Here is a 20,998-nt window from a genome sequence, read left to right on the forward strand (position 1 = left end):
TGGAACCTTGCAGAAGGCAATGCAATTAGCCATACGTGTGGACAGGAGACTGCGTGCTAGGAGTAATGAAGAGAAATCTACTGCTATGGCAGCTCCTAGTTTTCAGAGGGTCTGTTCGGAGGGTGGAGAACCGATGGAGATTGGGGCGATGTCACCCCACTCTCAGGAAAAAGACCACAGGTTTGCTAAAGGATTGTGTTTTTATTGCGGTAAATCTTATCACTTTTTTAAGAAATGTGTGCTTCGTTTGAACAAAGAAAAAAAAAAAGAGGTCAGTTACGCCCGTATAGCCTGTTTAAACTCAAAAGGAGTATTTCTTTCTGGAAGCACCTCGTTCCAGGAGGAGTTGATTGAATTTTGGGTATTTGTGGATTGTGGTTCTACACTCAATGTGATTGATGAGGGTTTTTTGGAAAAATTTAAATTAGAATCCAAACTTTTGTCATCTCCTATTTCTGTGGTTGCTGTTGATGGCTCTCCCTTGAAAGGTATTACTCACAAGGTTTTTGAATTTCCCCTCACCATTAATGGTATCCATCAAGAGAATTTGGATTTGGCGGTATTAAATAATTTGCCTGCTCCAGTGGTTTTGGGGTTTTGGTTAAAATTGCATAATCCTGTACTGGACTGGTCTACCAATGAAATTAAGTCTTGGAGTCCTAAGTGTTATGATAAATGTTGTAACGGTCGCATTGCTGCTGTGGAGAGAGGGGAATTACCTGTACCTATTCAGGATTTTTGGAAAGTTTTTTCTGAGGAGGAGTCGCAAGTTTTGCCTCCTCATAGGGACTATGATTGTACTATTGAATTTGTTCCAGTAGCAACTCTTCCCAAGAGTCGCTTATTTAATCTTACTATCCCTGAGAGAAAGGCCTTGGAGGAATACATACAGACAAGCTTGACCGCCGGTCACATTAGACCTTCTAAGTCACCTGTGGCTGTTGGATTTTTTTTTGTAAAAAAAAAAGGACGGCGGTTTACGTCCATGTCTGGACTTTCGCGAAATTAATAAAATTACAGTACGCAATTCCTACCCTCTGCCATTAATTCCTGACTTGTTCAACCAGTTAGTGGGGGCCAAGTGGTTCTCTAAGATTGATCTCAGGGGGGCATAGAATCTGTTACGTATGAAGGAAGGTGATGAGTGGAAAACTACTTTTAACACTCCAGTGGGTCATTTTGAGAATCTGGTTATGCCCTTTGGTCTTACCAACGCACCAGCGTTTTTTCAGAACCTTATTAATGACATCCTAAGACCGTTGATCGGTAAGAATGTGGTGGTGTATTTGGATGACATTTTGATTTTTGCGCCGGATCTGGAGTCTCATTTGCAGAGCGTACGTGAGGTATTGCAGTTGTTAAGCGACAATTCACTTTTTGCTAAGCTGGAGAAATGTGAGTTCGCTGTGCAGAGAATTAGTTTTTTGGGCTACATTATCTGAAGCGAGGGTTTTGAGATGGACCCGGTGAAGGTTCAGGCGGAGCAGGAATGGCCTAGGCCTATTGGTTTGAAACCAATACAGAGATTTTTGGGTTTCGCCAATTATTACAGAAAATTCATTAAGAATTTTTCTATAATTGTTAAGCCGCTGACCGATCTCACCAGGAAAGGTGCGAATACGGTCCAGTGGACTACTGAGGCCATTGAAGCTTTTGTGTATCTCAAGGAGAGGTTCAGTTCTGCCCCCATCCCTATGCAGCCTGATGAGACCAAGCCTTTTTTGGTCGAGGTTGATGCTTCTTCGGTGGGGGTCGGTGCTGTTTTGTCTCAGGAAAACAAGGATGGAGTACATCCCTGTGCTTTTTTTTTCAAAAAAATTTTCTGAGACCGAACTTAATTGCGATGTCAGTAATTGGGAATTACTGGCGATTAAACTCGCATTTGAACATTGGCGTCATCTCTTGGAAGGTGCTAAATTTCCCATTCAGGTTTTTACTGATCATAAGAATCTGATCTATCTTGATGCTGCCAAGCGCTTGAATGCCCGTCAAGCTAGGTGGGCACTTTTTTTTTCGCGGTTTAATTTTTCTGTTACTTACATCCCGGGTACCAAGAATGTAAAAGCTGATGCTTTATCTCGCAGTTTTTCTCCCATGGTTGGTACCGAGGAGGAGGACAGCATTTTACAGGAAGGTGTTGTGATAGCAACATTGGACTCCGTTTTAGAAGATGGGATTCTGAAAGCCCAGGAGGATGCCCCATCTAACACTCCCCATGGGAGGTTGTTTGTACCTAGAACCTTTAGGACAGAATTGTTTGTGGAGTGTCATGAGTCTCGGTTGGCAGGTCATCCAGGAATTTCGGAGACTAAGAGAATTGTAGGTCGCAGTTTTTGGTGGCCTAGGTGGCAGAGGGAAGTCATTAAGTGGGTGCGTCAATGTACTGTGTGTGCTAGATCTAAGTCTTCACATGCTTCTGCTGTGGGGTTGCTTTGCCCTCTGGAGGTTCTTAGTGCTCCTTGGACGCATCTTGCTATGGATTTTATTACTGACCTTCCTGCCTCTGAGGGTTTCACTGTCATCTGGGTGGTCGTGGACCGTTTTAGCAAGATGTGTCACTTGGTTCCCTTCATCAAACTGCCCTGCGCCAAGACACTCGCTAAGGCTTTTGTTAAGGAAATTGTCAGGCTCCATGGCGTTCCTACCGACATTGTTTCCGATAGGGGACCTCAGTTCGTGGCTCGTTTTTGGCGTGCCTTTTGTGACAGGTTGGGAGTCCATTTGTCATTTTCATCTGGTTATCATCCTGAGTCTAATGGACAGACAGAAAGAAAGAACCAGGATGTTGAACAGTTTTTGCGTTGTTTTGTGGCTGACAATCAAGAGGGGTGGTCTGAGTTTCTGCCACTGGCTGAATCTGCTCTTAACAACCATACATCCTCTTCTGCTGGGTGTTCTCCTTTTTTTTGTTGTACTGGGAGACATCCGTCGTTTGGGTCATTCTCCAAATTGGTATCGGCTGTGCCAGAGGAGGAGAATTTTTCCGGTGATTTGGAGAGAGTTTGGACTGATGTACGTCGTAAGCTTCAAGAGGCTAACAAAAAATCCAAGAGGTACTTTGACAGGAAACGTCAAGAGGTTTTGTTTACTGTTGGTGACATGGTTTGGTTGTCCTCTAGGAATCTGCGGTTGAGGATTAGTGTTGAGCCACCCCCGTAGTGTTCGAGTTCGGTTCGGTTCGTCGAACACCCGTGTGTTCGCCGAACTGTTCGTCGAACTGTTCATCGAACACCTTCGAACACCGTTAAAACCAATGGCAGGCAAACAAAAACACATAGAAACACATAGAAAACACCTTCAAAGGTGTCCAAAAGCTGGCAAACTGCTCAGAAGACATAACTAACACATGGAAAAGTGACAAGTACATATAGTCATGCGAAAATAAAAGAGGTGGAGGAGTAAAAGGAGGGGGAGACACAGATATAGGCATGTCATGCCCGTCTAAAATAAAAAAAGTGAGAAGCCGACACGGCCAGTCCGCTCCTGCCCGTGCCACCTCCGTGTCGCCGGGTTTGTGCCAGAGCCGCGGTGAACCCTGACGGCCAGCCCCCCTCTCCCAATACTGGTGCCTGTCCGCTGGTGGGTCGAGCGAGCCCCCCTGTGGTGGAGGCAGCTCTAAGCTTTTTAATTTAAATTGTCTCTCTAATTTGAATGAATACACTTTAAATCCATTTACAAGGATCTATTGGAGGGCAAGTCTCATGCCAGCAGCCGCGGTAATTCCAGCTCCAGTAGCGTCCACTAAAGCTGCTGCAGTTAAAAAGCTTTTATAAGGATCGAGCTCGGCTGTCCACCGCAAGGCATCCTACTGCCAGTCCCAGCCCCTATGCCTTGGGGTGCCTCCTGATGCTCTTCACTAAGTATCCCATGGTCCCGAAGCATTTCCTTTGAAAAAATTAAGTGTCTAAACTACAGGTGGTGCAGCTTGCTTAACAGCCGGGATAATCCGCTCACTAGCAGACACTGCTACTAGGCACAAAGTATTTCCTGGGCTAGATGCAGTTAAAAATTTGTAATTAGATACTCTCGTTGGATGCTGAGAAAGCATTCCATAGAGTCTCCTGGCACGCCATATATGATTCTCTTAAAAAGCTTGGGGTAGGGGTCTAGGGGACCCTTTTATAGCCAAAATCACGGCCCTGTATCGCAATACGTCACCTAGGCTGAAGATAAATGGAACTGTAGCACCCTGAGGGCTCGGTTGCTACAGACGTATTGCACCTCACCCAGAGGTGTGATATCTCACTCTCAGGTAAGGATGGAGTGTGGATCAGGACCCGACACCTGCATGCATTACACCACATTGCCGTGGGGCAGGGCGACCAATATGCCCCTGAGATGGGCACGACAGTCCCTGTCCCTGGCTGGAGTGGGGGGAGGGAACACTGAGGAAGGGGAACCCTGTAGTGCAGGAGCAGGGAGGAAGCAGTTCCTGGGTGCATTGAGAAGGGAGTATAAAAGGTGGGCACCATCTTAGTTCAGTGCAGAGAAGTCTGAGCAGAAGTGGCAGGGAGCAGGGGCTCTGCATGAGCTCTGCTCCGGAGGCAGGCCTAGTAACAGAGGCCCAGGCCTGGAAGAGGGAGAAGGAAGGAAGAGGAGCGGAGAAGGCTCCAGGAACGAGGAATGAAGGGATCCCAGGGGTGCGGACGGGCGAGTCGCCAACGCACGCCCGAATCCACCTGCGTGGAGGGGTCAGGCCAAAGGGGGAGACCGGTCCCCGAACTAGTGGAGGCAGGAAACGACCCTCAGCTAGAAACCGGAGGCTCTGACATTTTATGTGGCGCAGCCCCTCGCTACACCCGCTAGGAAGGCACCACATAGGGTCAGGGAAACTGGCGCCAAGTTTACCAAGAGGAGGCCCGAGGGAGCCGGACAGAAGTGTTGGTAAGAAAGGCCAGACAAAGGACACACAAAGGGGGTACTGTGAAGTGCTCCAAAGATATCTGGGAGTTGTCTGAGCCCCTCACCTGGTGAGCACAGTACGACGTGGGCAGCCGTTACCTGCAGACGTGGTCTGGATAATAAGAACTGTGAGTAAAGGCCCTGAACTGCATCACTGACTCCATGTCGTTACTGCTGCTGCCCTGCACCATCAACCCCATCCTCCGCATACACTGCCCTGAGGCTATACTCCTCCCGTGGGGAGTTATGCTACGCTCTGCTGCACCCACAACACCAGCCTCAGTGGTCTGCCCTGTAGCGGCGGTTCACTCTGACCGCAATCCACGGGTGGCGTAGTCGGACATTTAAACATGAAAACCACATAAATAGTTCCGCCACTGGTTTGACTGCCCTGAGCCACGGAACTGGGTCGCCGCCACGAAGACTACAACCACCAGCATCCACCAAAAAGGGTCCGGCTCCGGGTGTCCTAAGGCCCAGGGGGTGCGTCAGAACATTTTCATCACCTTTCACAATCACCAATGGGACAAGGCAGTGATGTCCTCTGTCCACCTGCTCTCATCAATTCGCCATAACCCCAATATTAGGTGGATTGAGGTGGGATGCACCGAGTACAAGTTCTCTCTATTTGCTGATGATGTCCTAGTATATATCACTCAATCACATATATCCATCCATGCTGTTATGGCTGAAATAGATCACTTTGTTACATGGTAAAATTTTAAAATCAATGCAGCGAAGTCTGAGGCCCTCGATGTCTCCCTCCCCAAATCCATATAGGATTCCATCCAGTCCAACTTTCCCTTTGCCTGGCCCTCACAGGGTATCAAATACTTAGGAATTCCTATTCATAGAGACCTCTCCCATCTATGTTATCTTAATTTTGGGCCCTTTATTGAACAACTCCATACAGACCACGGTTGGCAAGTTAGAACTGTAAGATTCACTACGTGAACCACTGGTGTTTTGTGGAAAAGCACATGTACACTGCGTTCCAAATTATTATACAAAAAGTGTTTAGGAGTGATAAGGGAAGAATTTGTTTGTTTGTCAGTTAAACTCATTGATGGTGATGTGTGTCAGGGCTCTTTATATCACTGTAAGCAATTGCAGACACCTGTGCTAATTAGTTTGGCAGGTGTGTCCAATGAAAGGCAAGACTACTTAAGAAGGCTCTCTCACATTATTAAGCAGCCTACATTTTCTGCCAAAATGGGAAAGAAAAAGGATGTGTCGGCTGCTGAGAAGCAACAAATTGTGGAGTGTTTAGGTCAAGGCATGACTACAATCAACATTGTGCGATGATCAGGATGAAGTGTCTTGGCAATCAAGAAGTATGTAGCTGATTCACAGTACACACGTGTGCGTGCTGATAAGGGCAAATTGAGGACTCTTTCCTACAGGCAATTACGTCAGGTTGAAAGAGCAGCGGCAAAAAAGCCTTGTCATAGCAGCAGACAAGTTTTTGAAGCTGCTTGTGCCTCCAACGTCCCCCGAACAACAAGATGCAGGGTCCTTCAGAGGTTTGCAGCTGTGCATGCGCCATCCTGTCGACCTCCTCTATCCACTTCACACAAGCAGAAACGGCTCCAGTGGGCCAAACATTACATGAAGACTGATTTCAAAACTGTTTTGTTCACGGATGAGTGCCATGCAGCGCTCGATGGTCCAGATGGATGGAGTGGAGGATGGCTGGTTGATGGACACCCCACGCAAACACGGCTACAGCGCCAACAAGGAGGAGGTGGAGTAATGTTTTGGGCTGGAATCATGGGGAGAGAGATTGTCGGCCCCTTTAGGATCCCTGAAGGCGCTAAAGATGAACTCCATAATGTATGTGGATTTTCTCAAACAGCACTTCCTGCCATGGTTCAAGAAGAAGAACCGTGTATTTCACAGCAAGATCATTTTTCTGCATGATAATGCACCATCTCATGCTGCACATAAAACATCTGCATCTCTGGCTGATATGGGCATAAAAGGGGACAAACTTATGGTGTGACCCCCATGCTCCCCTGACCTCTACCCCATTCAGAACCTTTGGAGCATCATTAAAAGGAGTGTCTATGATGGCGGGAGGCAGTTCACATCTAAGCAACAGCTCTGGGAGGGTATTCTGTCCTCATGCAAAACAATTGAAGCAGAAACCATCCAAAACCTGACAAATTCAATGGACGAGAGAGTTCAGAAGCTCCTTTCGAACAAGGGGTCCTATGTGAAAATGTAACATCACCTAGAATAAAGTTTTGAGTTGAAAACTGTTTGATTTCAATTTCTAACAACCTGCTAATGCTTATAATTTCAAAAATGACCATTTTTTTGGTCTTTATTAAAATTAAAAGGTTGATCGAAAAGTTTGGGGGATCTAAGAGTGTGGCAACCCAGTAGTCATGATTACTTCGAATTCTGACAATATGAGGGTCATGCTGCAGGTAGTGCAGCAAGAAGGCACTTATGTGCCTTGCGCATCTCGGAGCCCCAAAATTATTTTCCGGGCTAGATGCAGCTAAAAATTATTTTTAATTTTAAATCTGGTGAAGCTTTAGTATAGATGGCCTAATAGGATCAGTGCTGCACACTGCTACAAAGCCCAAATTATTTTCCAGTCAAGATACAGATAAACATGATTAGTAATTTGAAAGCTTAAAACGGTTGGTAGGGTGATTTTAACCAATCATCAAGCTTTTACTCTCCCCAGGATGACACAGGGGTAGAAAAGTCGTTTCGGATCCATGATTTGTTCATCTTTATGAACGTGAGTCTGTCTACATTATCAGTGGAGAGCCGCGTGCGCTTATCTGTCAGCACACCACCAGCAGCGCTGAACACACGTTCAGACAGAACGCTGGCTGCGGGGCATGACAAGATCTCCAAGGCGTAAGTGGCTAGCTCCGGCCATATATCCAGATTGGAAGCCCAAAAAGAGCAAGGGTCCAGTGACACAGTCGTGGCTTCAATGTTTACTTGGAGATACTCCTGTACCATCGTCTCTAGGCGTTGACTATGTATCAGACTTCTTGTCTCCTGTGGCCTTGCAAAGGATGGGCTAAAAAAGTGGTGAAATGATTCCGCAAAATTGATGTTACCAGCAGATACTGTGGTTCTGTTACGGTTTGAGTGCTGAACACTTGACGGTCCCACGGTTGGCAAGTTGGAACTGTGAGATTCACTACGTGCACCACTGGTATTTTGTGGAAAAGCACATGTAAGATTCTGCAACAGTCTCTGCTGATACTCCTGCATGCGTGCATCCCTTTCTATGGCAGGAATAATTTCTGCAAATTTACTTTTGTACCGGGGATCTAACAGTGTGGCAACCCAGTAGTCAGGATTATTTCTAATTCTCACAATTCGAGGGTCATGTTGCAGGTAGTGCAGCAAGAAGGCACTCATGTGTGTTGCGCATCCAGGAGCACCAAGTCCCTGTTGTGTTGGTGGCGAGGTAACAATCATGCTTCCTTCCTCTGTCCTCTCCCCCCAACCTCGCACAACAGAAATGTGATCAAGGTCTCCCTCATCTGATGAGTCTTCCATCAGTTCGTCCTCCACTTCTTCCTGGGCTCCTGCACCTTCCTCACTAGTTTGGCTGCTACCATGCGCCCTGGTAAAACCATCTCCCCCACCCTCACATGCCTGCCGCCTTGGTGCTGCCGACCGTCTGGACCTTGCAGATGTTAGCCCTTCCGCATACAACTCCTCCTCCTCTACTTCCTCCACCTCCTCTTGTGCCACCACCTGACTCCGAATTCTGTTTAACATGTGCTCCAGCATGTAAATCACCGGAATAGTCATGCTGATAATGGCATCGTCAGCACTAAACATCTTCGTCGCCATTTCAAAACTGTGCAGAAGGGTGCATAGGTCCCTGATCTGAGACCACTCCTCCAGCGTGATTTGCCCCACCTCTGAATCTCGTTGGCCCAGGCTATACGTCAGAACGTATTGCACCAGGGCTTGTCGGTGCTGCCACAGTCGCTGCAACATGTGCAGAGTTGAATTCCACCAGGTAGGCACATCGCATTTTAGCCGGTGAAGTGGCAGGCCCAACGACTTCTGTAGAGATGTAAGTCGCTGAGCTGCCGGATGCGAACGGCGGAAGTGAGCACACAGCGACCGTGCCCTCTGCAGAAGGCCATCTAGTCTGGGATAGTGGGCTAAAAATTGCTGGACAACCAGGTTCAACACGTGAGCCATACAAGGCACGTGTGTGACATTGCCCCGGCGAAGGGCCGCACCCAGGTTTGCAGCATTGTCGCACACGGCCTTCCCTGGTTTCAGGTCCAGTGGAGACAACCATTCATGAAATTGGTTCTCCAGAGCTGACCACAACTCCTCAGCTGTGTGACTCACATTTCCCAGACATTTCAATGTAAAAACCGCCTGATGACGTTGAGCCCTACTGCCAGCATAGTAAGGAGGTGTGCAGGATCCCTTCTGCGCAGTTAGAAAGCTTGTGGCATGACCAGACAGGCTTTGGGTGCAGGTGGAAGACCGAGAGGAGGTTGAGGAGGCAGAAGCAGTGGAGGAACTTTGACATAAAGAGGATTGACGCACAACTCGTGGGGACGGCAAGACTTGGACAGCAGCCCCTTGTCCTGCTGTCACCATAGTTACCCAGTGCCCAGTCAGCGACATGTAACGCCCCTGTCCATGCCTACTCATCCAAGTGTCTGTGGTGAAATGCACCCTGTCACACACAGAGTTTCTCAAAGAAGCGGTGATGCTGTGTGCGACATGCTGGTGGAGCGCAGGCACACCTTTCTTTGAGAAGTAGTGCCGACTGGGCATCTGGTACTGGGGCACTGCGACAGACATAAGGTCTCGAAAATCCTCTGTGTCCACCAGGCGGAAAGGCAGCATTTCTGTAGCCAAGAGCTTGCAGATGGTGAAATTCAACCTCTTAGCTTTCTCATGGCTAGGAGGAAATGGTCTTTTACTTGTCCACATCTGAGGGACCGAGGGCTGGCTATTGTGCTTAGACGGGGTTGATAAGGGTGTCCCCGGCAAACTGCCGGTCTGTGAGGAAGATGCAGGCGGACATGTTAGGTTGCCTTGATCCAAAGGTGGTGCTATCGATGTCGGACAGCGCTCAACACCAGCTGGTGTTACCACCTCCAAAGAAAATGATGACCTGCCAATCACGCTGGCTGTTGCGGGTAAAGAGGTGGCAGGTCTGCGCCCCAAAACAGGTGTGACTGCTGCCCCCCAGTCACAGAGGATGAAGAGGCCGCGGATGCACAAGATATGGCAGACGGTGATTGGCCCGGCCGGCTAGGCCACATTGTAGCACACTGAGCTTCCCGCTGCAACTTATGCTTCATGTCCATGTGCCGGTTCATGCATGAAGTACTCAAACTATGTATTTTTTGGCCTCTACTTAGCTTTTGCTGACAAATGTTACAGATAACACGAGTTGGGTCATCTTTATCGATCTGAAAAAATGCCCAGGCTATGCAAGGCTTAGCACCCATGCGACCTGAAGAGCCACCACGACTTGTGGTGAGGGGCAGAGTTGTGTTTGAGGATGCAGTTGTTGACGTGCTTCCAGTACTACGTCTCTGTCCAGGAAGGCGCAACCTGACCTCGTCGTCACTAGCATCTTCCTCCACCTCCTCTGCTGACCTCATCTCTTGGCTGACTGTGGGTTGACAGTAAGTGGGATCTCCGACCTCATCATCATCACCCTGTGCGTTATCACACCCGTCGTCCTCAGAGCCAACCTGTTCCTGCCCTGACAAAAAACTAAAGTTGTCGCTCCAATCAGGTATTTGAGTCTTATCATCGTCTTCCTCATTGTCTCCACCAACAGGAGTTACAGTTTGGGAATGAGGGTCTACATTATGGTCAGAACCTTCTGCGTCTGGTCCTGGATCCGACTCATAAAGATTCTGGGCATCAGTGCAGATCATTTCCTCGTCTGGATTCACAGAAGCGCTGGAGTCGACCTCTGATTCCCAGGCTATAGTATGAGTAAACAGCTCTGCAGACTCAACCATCTGTTCTACCTCATACTCAGACGGGCAGCTGGAGATTTGGGAGCTGTGAGGAAGCAAGTGCGATTTGGGTGACACCTTTGAGGACTGGAGTATTTGTGATGTTGAAGTTGATGTGGAGGAGAGCCCACTTAAAGAAGCACTTGATATCCGTTGAAGCACCTGCTGTTTTTGTGCCTCATCTGGAATTTGTAGCGATTGGCGTGGCCGTAAGAAAGGGATCTTATCACATTGTCCGCTAAAAGAAGTAGACATTTTAGTTTGGCTGGAAGATGGTCTTTCTTCTGCAGATGTTACTGTTGCTTTAACACCTACCCCACGGACACAACCTTTTTTCCCCTTCCCAGCACGCCTATTCCCCTTTCCACCAGCAGCAGGCCTTTTTCCACTCATTTTGGTGGTTAACTAATTCACAACTCTGGAGTTGTTTGCACAAAAAAACAATGGATGGTAACCGAGCAGAGCTGAGTGGCCAAACTGTGGTATTAGGCCAAAACTATTGGCTGGGTTAGATGCAGAAAAAAATTATTTTGAATTTGCAACCTGATGGAGGTCAGTATAGATGGACTAATACAAATAGTCCCACACACTGCTAGAAGCCCAAATATTTTTTCAGAGGTACTGTAGATGCAGATAAAAATTATTTTTAATTTGCAACCTGATGGAGGTCATTATAGATGGACTAATAGACCAAGTCCCACACACTGCTAGAAGCCCAAATATTTTTTCAGAGCTAGATGCAGAAAAAAATTATTTTTAATTTGCAACCTGATGGAGGTCAGTATAGATGGACTAAAAGACCAAGTCCCACACACCGCTAGAAGCCCAACTATTTTTTCAGAGCTAGATGCAGAAAAAAATTATATTCAATTTGCAACCTGCTGGAGGTCAGTATAGAAGGACTAATAGAACAAGTCCCACACACTGCTAGAAGCCCAAATATTTTTTCAGAGCTAAATGAAGAAAAAAATTATTTTTAATTTGCAACCTGATGGAGGTCAGTATAGATGGACTAATAGACCAAGTCCCACACACTGCTAGAAGCCCAAATATTTTTTCAGAGCTAGATGCAGAAAAAAATTATTTTTAATTTGCAACCTGTTGGAGGTCAGTATAGATGGACTAATAGACCAAGTCCCACACACCGCTAGAAGCCCAAATATTTTTTCAGAGCTAGATGCAGAAAAAAATTATTTTTAATTTGCAACCTGATGGAGGTCAGTATAGATGGACTAATAGACCAAGTCCCACACACTGCTAGAAGCCCAAATATTTTTTCAGAGCTAGATGCAGAAAAAAATTATTTTTAATTTGCAACCTGATGGAGGTCAGTATAGATGGACTAATAGACCAAGTCCCACACACCGCTAGAAGCCCAAATATTTTTTCAGAGCTAGATGCAGAATAAAATTATTTTTAATTTGCAACCTGATGGAGGTCAGTATAGATGGACTAATAGACCAAGTCCCACACACTGCTAGAAGCCCAAATATTTTTTCAGAGCTAGATGCAGAAAAAAATTATTTTTAATTTGCAACCTGATGGAGGTCAGTATAGATGGACTAATAGACCAAGTCCCACACACCGCTAGAAGCCCAACTATTTTTTCAGAGCTAGATGCAGAAAAAAATTATATTCAATTTGCAACCTGCTGGAGGTCAGTATAGAAGGACTAATAGAACAAGTCCCACACACTGCTAGAAGCCCAAATATTTTTTCAGAGCTAAATGAAGAAAAAAAATATTTTTAATTTGCAACCTGATGGAGGTCAGTATAGATGGACTAATAGACCAAGTCCCACACACTGCTAGAAGCCCAAATATTTTTTCAGAGCTAGATGCAGAAAAAAATTATTTTTAATTTGCAACCTGAAGGAGGTCAGTATAGATGGACTAATAGACCAAGTCCCACACACTGCTAGAAGCCCAAATATTTTTTCAGAGCTAGATGCAGAAAAAAATTATTTTTAATTTGCAACCTGATGGAGGTCAGTATAGATGGACTAATAGACCAAGTCCCACACACCGCTAGAAGCCCAACTATTTTTTCAGAGCTAGATGCAGAAAAAAATTATATTCAATTTGCAACCTGCTGGAGGTCAGTATAGAAGGACTAATAGAACAAGTCCCACACACTGCTAGAAGCCCAAATATTTTTTCAGAGCTAAATGAAGAAAAAAATTATTTTTAATTTGCAACCTGATGGAGGTCAGTATAGATGGACTAATAGACCAAGTCCCACACACTGCTAGAAGCCCAAATATTTTTTCAGAGCTAGATGCAGAAAAAAATTATATTCAGTTTGCAACCTGATGGAGGTCAGTATAGATGGACTAATAGAATGATGCTATGCCCAAAAGATTTTACTTCACTAGGTGCAGTAAAAAAATTGGTATTCTATACACAGGTGTTATATCTTGCAACACAGATAGGCTACTCCACTGACTAACACACTCTGCAATAGGCCAAAAAGGATTAGCTTTGCTAGATTCAGCCAAATGCTGTGAAAAAAACTTGCACAGCACTGGCACAGACCTGCCTGGCAAAAACTGATAGGAACTCATGTAACCTAGTCCTGAAAAGGACTCCAATTACAATTAGTCTTTACTCCCACAACCTATCTATTTAAGAGCACAGACCTCCCTGATAAAAGTCGTAGGAAATGCTGTAACCTAGTCCTTAAAAGGACTGCAATCACAACTATTCCCTACTCCCAAGCTATCTGTATATTTGTGCGAAAATTGGCTTGAAATTAACAAGGTATAGCGCACACAGCAACAGCGGTGCCGTCTAACACGCAGCTGCAGCAGTGAGAAAATGGTGGCGACGGGGAAAATGGCTTGGTCTTATAGGGCAAGGACATGTGACATACACTGCCAATGACACATGCCCTTGCTTGTGTGAAAAAAAGCACTTCGCTCCGTGTGTGCGCTGCTGATAGGCTGACAGATTGCACCTCCCCACTGCAAATGCGGGAAAGAGAAAAAAAAATGGAGATCTTCATTGTTCCTGCAGAGATCCATCCCCTGCCCCTCCCCCCACCCCGCTGTACACTCAAACTGCGTATTAACATTAATTTTCATCATTACTGAGAAAAAATCCAGTTATGATTTTGGTGCACGAACAGTTATCGAACATAACCTCGAACAGCCGAATTTTTCTCAAATTGTTCGTGTTCGCCGAACGGCTCGAACACCGCCCAAAACAGCTCGAATTTGAGATTGGCGAACAGTTCGAGTAGAACAACGCTCATCTCTATTGAGGATTCCTTCTAAGAAATTGGGCCCAAAGTTTGTAGGTCCATTTAAGGTGCTTCAGGTAGTTAACCAATCTGCTGTTAGGTTGGAGGTTCCTACCTCCTGGAAGATTAATCCGGTGTTTCATGTTTCCTAATTGAAAAAAGCTGATGTTTCTGATAGGGACGCCACTGTCTCTGTTCCTCCGGTGGAGGAAGACGGTGAATTTGAAATTTCTTGCATTCTTAATTCTAGATGGCATAGAGGGAGATTGCAGTATCTCGTTGCTTGGAAAGGTTTTGGTCCCGAGGATAACTCCTGGGTAAGGGCGGATGATGTCTCTGCTCCTAGACTTGTCGGAGCTTTTCACAGGAGGTTTCCTGATAGACCTGGGCCTGGAGGATCCGGAGGATCCTCATAGAAGAGGGGGTACTGTTAGAACCCTCCTGTTAGTTTTTTCTATTTTGCTGGTCACATGACCTTTTGCCTATATAATCCAGCTCCGCCCTCCTGGCCTTGCTGGACTTCAGTTTTACATTTACTCTTAAGCTAGCCAGGTGCCTTACCTTACTCTGTAGTTTGCTTGGTCTTTGACCACTTGTACTTTTGTTTGTTTGTTTGTCTTTGCTCTGCTACAATTTCTGCTAGGAGGTGTCCAACTATATCCCAGTCCTTAGTTCTTGTAGGGACCCCTCCCTTATATCTATAGGTCTGCGTTCAGACTAGCCGAGGACTTAGGCGGGTCTGTTCACAAGGAACAGGTCCCCCGCTGCATCGTAGGGAATCAGCTTAGTCCTATTGTAGAGACAGTTTTCCTATCTTTTCCTTAGTGTTTGTAGCAGTTCATAACAGCATCTTTGTGTGTGATACGGTTGACCTTCCTATAGTCTACACACATTCTCATGGTGCCATCTTTCTTTTTTACAAGAACTAGTGGAGCTGCCCAGGGGCTACAGCTGTCCCTGATTACCCCAGCCTCCTTCATTTCTCGTAACATTCCCTTGGCATTCTGATAGTGTGCAGGGGGTACAGGTCGGTGTCTTTCCTTTATGGGTGGATGGTCTCCTGTGGGGATGTGGTGTTGTACCCCCTTTACTTGCCCAAAGTCTAGCGGGTGTTTGCAAAAAACTCTTTCGTACTCCTGAATAGAGATGAGCGTTGTTCTACTCGAACTGTTCGCCAATCTCAAATTCGAGCTGTTTGGGCGGTGTTCGAGCCGTTCGGCGAACACGAACAATTTGAGAAAAATTCGGCTGTTCGAGGTTATGTTCGATAACTGTTCGTGCACCAAAATCATAACTGGATTTTTTCTCAGTAATGATGAAAATTAATGTTAATACGCAGTTTGAGTGTACAGCGGGGTGGGGGGAGGGGCAGGGGATGGATCTCTGCAGGAACAATGAAGATCTCCATTTTTTTTTCTCTTTCCCGCATTTACAGTGGGGAGGTGCAATCTGTCAGCCTATCAGCAGCGCACACACGGAGCGAAGTGCTTTTTTTCACACAAGCAAGGGCATGTGTCATTGGCAGTGTATGTCACATGTCCTTGCCCTATAAGACCAAGCCATTTTCCCCGTCGCCACCATTTTCTCACTGCTGCAGCTGCGTGTTAGACGGCACCGCTGTTGCTGTGCGCGCTATACCTTGTTAATTTCAAGCCAATTTTCGCACAAATATACAGATAGCTTGGGAGTAGGGAATAGTTGTGATTGCAGTCCTTTTAAGGACTAGGTTACAGCATTTCCTACGACTTTTATCAGGGAGGTCTGTGCTCTTAAATAGATAGATTGTGGGAGTAAAGACTAATTGTAATTGGAGTCCTTTTCAGGACTAGGTTACATCAGTTCCTATCAGTTTTTGCCAGGCAGGTCTGTGCCAGTGCTGTGCAAGTTTTTTTCACAGCATTTGGCTGAATCTAGCAAAGCTAATCCTTTTTGGCCTATTGCAGAGTGTGTTAGTCAGTGGAGTAGCCTATCTGTGATGCAAGATATACCACCTGTGTATAGAATACCAATTTTTTTACTGCACCTGGTGAAGTAAAATCTTTTGGGCATAGCATCATTCTATTAGTCCATCTATACTGACCTCCATCAGGTTGCAAACTGAATATAATTTTTCTCTGCATCTAGCTCTGAAAAAATATTTGGCCTTCTAGCAGTGTGTCAGACTTTCTCTATTAGTCCATCTATACTGACCTCAATCAGGTTGCAAATTAAAAATAATTTTTATCTGCATCTACAGTACCTCTGAAAAAATATTTGTGCTTCTACCTGTGTGTGGGACTTGTAGTATTAGTCCATCTATACTGACCTCCATCAGGTTGCAAACTGAATATATTTTTTTCTGCATCTACCTCTGAAAAAATATTGGGCTTCTAGCTGTGTGTGGGACTTGTTGTATTAGTCCATCTATACTGACCTCCATCAGGTTGCAAACTGAATATATTTTTTTCTGCATCTACCTCTGAAAAATATTGGGCTTCTAGCTGTGTGTGGAACTTGTTGTATTAGTCCATCTATACTGACCTCCATCAGGTTGCAAACTGAATATATTTTTTTCTGCATCTACCTCTGAAAAAATATTGGGCTTCTAGCTGTGTGTGGGACTTGTTGTATTAGTCCATCTATACTGACCTCCATCAGGTTGCAAACTGAATATATTTTTTTCTGCATCTACCTCTGAAAAAATATTGGGCTTCTAGCTGTGTGTGGGACTTGTTGTATTAGTCCATCTATACTGACCTCCATCAGGTTGCAAACTGAATATATTTTTTTCTGCATCTACCTCTGAAAAAATATTGGGCTTCTAGCTGTGTGTGGGTCTTGTTCTATTAATCCATCTATACAGACCTTCATCAGGTTGCAAACTGAATATAATTTTTTTCTGCATCTAGCTCTGAAAAAATATTTGGCCTTCTAGCAGTGTGTCGGACTTTCTCTATTAGTCCATCTATACTGACCTCCATCAGGTTGCAAATTAAAAATAATTTTTATCTGCATCTACAGTACCTCTGAAAAAATATTTGGGCTTCTAGCTGTGCGTGGGACTTGTTGTATTAGTCCATCTATACTGACCTCCATCAGGTTGCAAACTGAATATATTTTTTTCTGCATCTACCTCTGAAAAAATATTGGGCTTCTAGCTGTGTGTGGGACTTGTTGTATTAGTCCATCTATACTGACCTACATCAGGTTGCAAACGGAATATATTTTTTTCTGCATCTACCTCTGAAAAAATATTGGGCTTCTAGCTGTGTGTGGGACTTGTTGTATTAGTCCATCTATACTGACTTCCATCAGGTTGCAAACTGAATATATTTTTTTCTGCATCTACCTCTGAAAAAATATTGGGCTTCTAGCTGTGTGTGGGACTTGTTGTATTAGTCCATCTATACTGACCTCCATCAGGTTGCAAACTGAATATATTTTTTTCTGCATCTACCTCTGAAAAAATATTGGGCTTCTAGCTGTGTGTGGGACTTGTTGTATTAGTCCATCTATACTGACCTCCATCAGGTTGCAAACTGAATATATTTTTTTCTGCATCTACCTCTGAAAAAATATTGGGCTTCTAGCTGTGTGTGCGACTTGTTGTATTAGTCCATCTATACTGACCTCCATCAGGTTGCAAACTGAATATATTTTTTTCTGCATCTACCTCTGAAAAAATATTGGGCTTCTAGCTGTGTGTGGGACTTGTTGTATTAGTCCATCTATACTGACCTCCATCAGGTTGCAAACTGAATATATTTTTTTCTGCATCTACCTCTGAAAAAATATTGTTCTTCTAGCTGTGTGTGGGACTTGTTGTATTAGTCCATCTATACTGACCTCCATCAGGTTGCAAACTGAATATATTTTTTTCTGCATCTACCTCTGAAAAAATATTGGGCTTCTAGCTGTGTGTGGGTCTTGTTCTATTAATCTATCTATACAGACCTCCATCAGGTTGCAAACTGAATATAATTTTTTTCTGCATCTAGCTCTGAAAAAATATTTGGCCTTCTAGCAGTGAGTCGGACTTTCTCTATTAGTCCATCTATACTGACCTTCATCAGGTTGCAAATTAAAAATAATTTTTATCTGCATCTACAGTACCTCTGAAAAAATATTTGGGCTTCTAGCTGTGCGTGGGACTTGTTGTATTAGTCCATCTATACTGACCTCCATCAGGTTGCAAACTGAATATATTTTTTTCTGCATCTACCTCTGAAAAAATATTGGGCTTCTAGCTGTGTGTGGGACTTGTTGTATTAGTCCATCTATACTGACCTACATCAGGTTGCAAACGGAATATATTTTTTTCTGCATCTACCTCTGAAAAAATATTGGGCTTCTAGCTGTGTGTGGGACTTGTTGTATTAGTCCATCTATACTGACTTCCATCAGGTTGCAAACTGAATATATTTTTTTCTGCATCTACCTCTGAAAAAATATTGGGCTTCTAGCTGTGTGTGGGACTTGTTGTATTAGTCCATCTATACTGACCTCCATCAGGTTGCAAACTGAATATATTTTTTTCTGCATCTACCTCTGAAAAAATATTGGGCTTCTAGCTGTGTGTGGGACTTGTTGTATTAGTCCATCTATACTGACCTCCATCAGGTTGCAAACTGAATATATTTTTTTCTGCATCTACCTCTGAAAAAATATTGGGCTTCTAGCTGTGTGTGCGACTTGTTGTATTAGTCCATCTATACTGACCTCCATCAGGTTGCAAACTGAATATATTTTTTTCTGCATCTACCTCTGAAAAAATATTGGGCTTCTAGCTGTGTGTGGGACTTGTTCTATTAGTCCATCTATACTGACCTCCATCAGGTTGCAAACTGAATATATTTTTTTCTGCATCTACCTCTGAAAAAATATTGTTCTTCTAGCTGTGTGTGGGACTTGTTGTATTAGTCCATCTATACTGACCTCCATCAGGTTGCAAACTGAATATATTTTTTTCTGCATCTACCTCTGAAAAAATATTGGGCTTCTAGCTGTGTGTGGGTCTTGTTCTATTAATCTATCTATACAGACCTCCATCAGGTTGCAAACTGAATATAATTTTTTTCTGCATCTAGCTCTGAAAAAATATTTGGCCTTCTAGCAGTGAGTCGGACTTTCTCTATTAGTCCATCTATACTGACCTTCATCAGGTTGCAAATTAAAAATAATTTTTATCTGCATCTACAGTACCTCTGAAAAAATATTTGGGCTTCTAGCTGTGTGTGGGACTTGTTGTATTAGTCCATCTATACTGACCTCCATCAGGTTGCAAACTGAATATATTTTTTTCTGCATCTACCTCTGAAAAAATATTGGGCTTCTAGCTGTGTGTGGGACTTGTTGTATTAGTCCATCTATACTGACCTCCATCAGGTTGCAAACTGAATATATTTTTTTCTGCATCTACCTCTGAAAAAATATTGGGCTTCTAGCTGTGTGTGGGACTTGTTGTATTAGTCCATCTATACTGACCTCCATCAGGTTGCAAACTGAATATATTTTTTTCTGCATCTACCTCTGAAAAAATATTGGGCTTCTAGCTGTGTGTGGGACTTGTTGTATTAGTCCATCTATACTGACCTCCATCAGGTTGCAAACTGAATATATTTTTTTCTGCATCTACCTCTGAAAAAATATTGGGCTTCTAGCTGTGTGTGGGACTTGTTGTATTAGTCCATCTATACTGACCTCCATCAGGTTGCAAACTGAATATATTTTTTTCTGCATCTACCTCTGAAAAAATATTGGGCTTCTAGCTGTGTGTGGGACTTGTTGTATTAGTCCATCTATACTGACCTCCATCAGGTTGCAAACTGAATATATTTTTTTCTGCATCTACCTCTGAAAAAATATTGGGCTTCTAGCTGTGTGTGGGTCTTGTTCTATTAATCTATCTATACAGACCTCCATCAGGTTGCAAACTGAATACAATTTTTTTCTGCATCTAGCTCTGAAAAAATATTTGGCCTTCTAGCAGTGTGTCGGACTTTCTCTATTAGTCCATCTATACTGACCTTCATCAGGTTGCAAATTAAAAATAATTTTTATCTGCATCTACAGTACCTCTGAAAAAATATTTGGGCTTCTAGCTGTTTGTGGGACTTGTTGTATTAGTCCATCTATACTGACCTCCATCAGGTTGCAAACTGAATATATTTTTTTCTGCATCTACCTCTGAAAAAATATTGGGCTTCTAGCTGTGTGTGGGACTTGTTGTATTAGTCCATCTATACTGACCTCCATCAGGTTGCAAACTGAATATATTTTTTTCTGCATCTACCTCTGAAAAAATATTGGGCTTCTAGCTGTGTGTGGGACTTGTTGTATTAGTCCATCTATACTGACCTCCATCAGGTTGCAAACTGAATATATTTTTTTCTGCATCTACCTCTGAAAAAATATTGGGCTTCTAGCTGTGTGTGGGACTTGTTGTATTAGTCCATCTATACTGACCTCCATCAGGTTGCAAACTGAATATATTTTTTTCTGCATCTACCTCTGAAAAAATATTGGGCTTCTAGCTGTGTGTGGGACTTGTTGTATTAGTCCATCTATACTGACCTCCATCAGGTTGCAAACTGAATATATTTTTTTCTGCATCTACCTCTGAAAAAATATTGGGCTTCTAGCTGTGTGTGGGACTTGTTGTATTAGTCCATCTATACTGACCTCCATCAGGTTGCAAACTGAATATATTTTTTTCTGCATCTACCTCTGAAAAAATATTGGGCTTCTAGCTGTGTGTGGGTCTTGTTCTATTAATCCATCTATACAGACCTCCATCAGGTTGCAAACTGAATATAATTTTTTTCTGCATCTAGCTCTGAAAAAATATTTGGCCTTCTAGCAGTGTGTCGGACTTTCTCTATTAG

Source organism: Phyllobates terribilis, unplaced genomic scaffold, assembly GCF_046119375.1.
Source record: "Phyllobates terribilis strain yellow unplaced genomic scaffold, ASM4611937v1 Scaffold_5__5_contigs__length_657084704, whole genome shotgun sequence".
Classification (NCBI taxonomy): Eukaryota; Metazoa; Chordata; class Amphibia; order Anura; family Dendrobatidae; genus Phyllobates; species Phyllobates terribilis.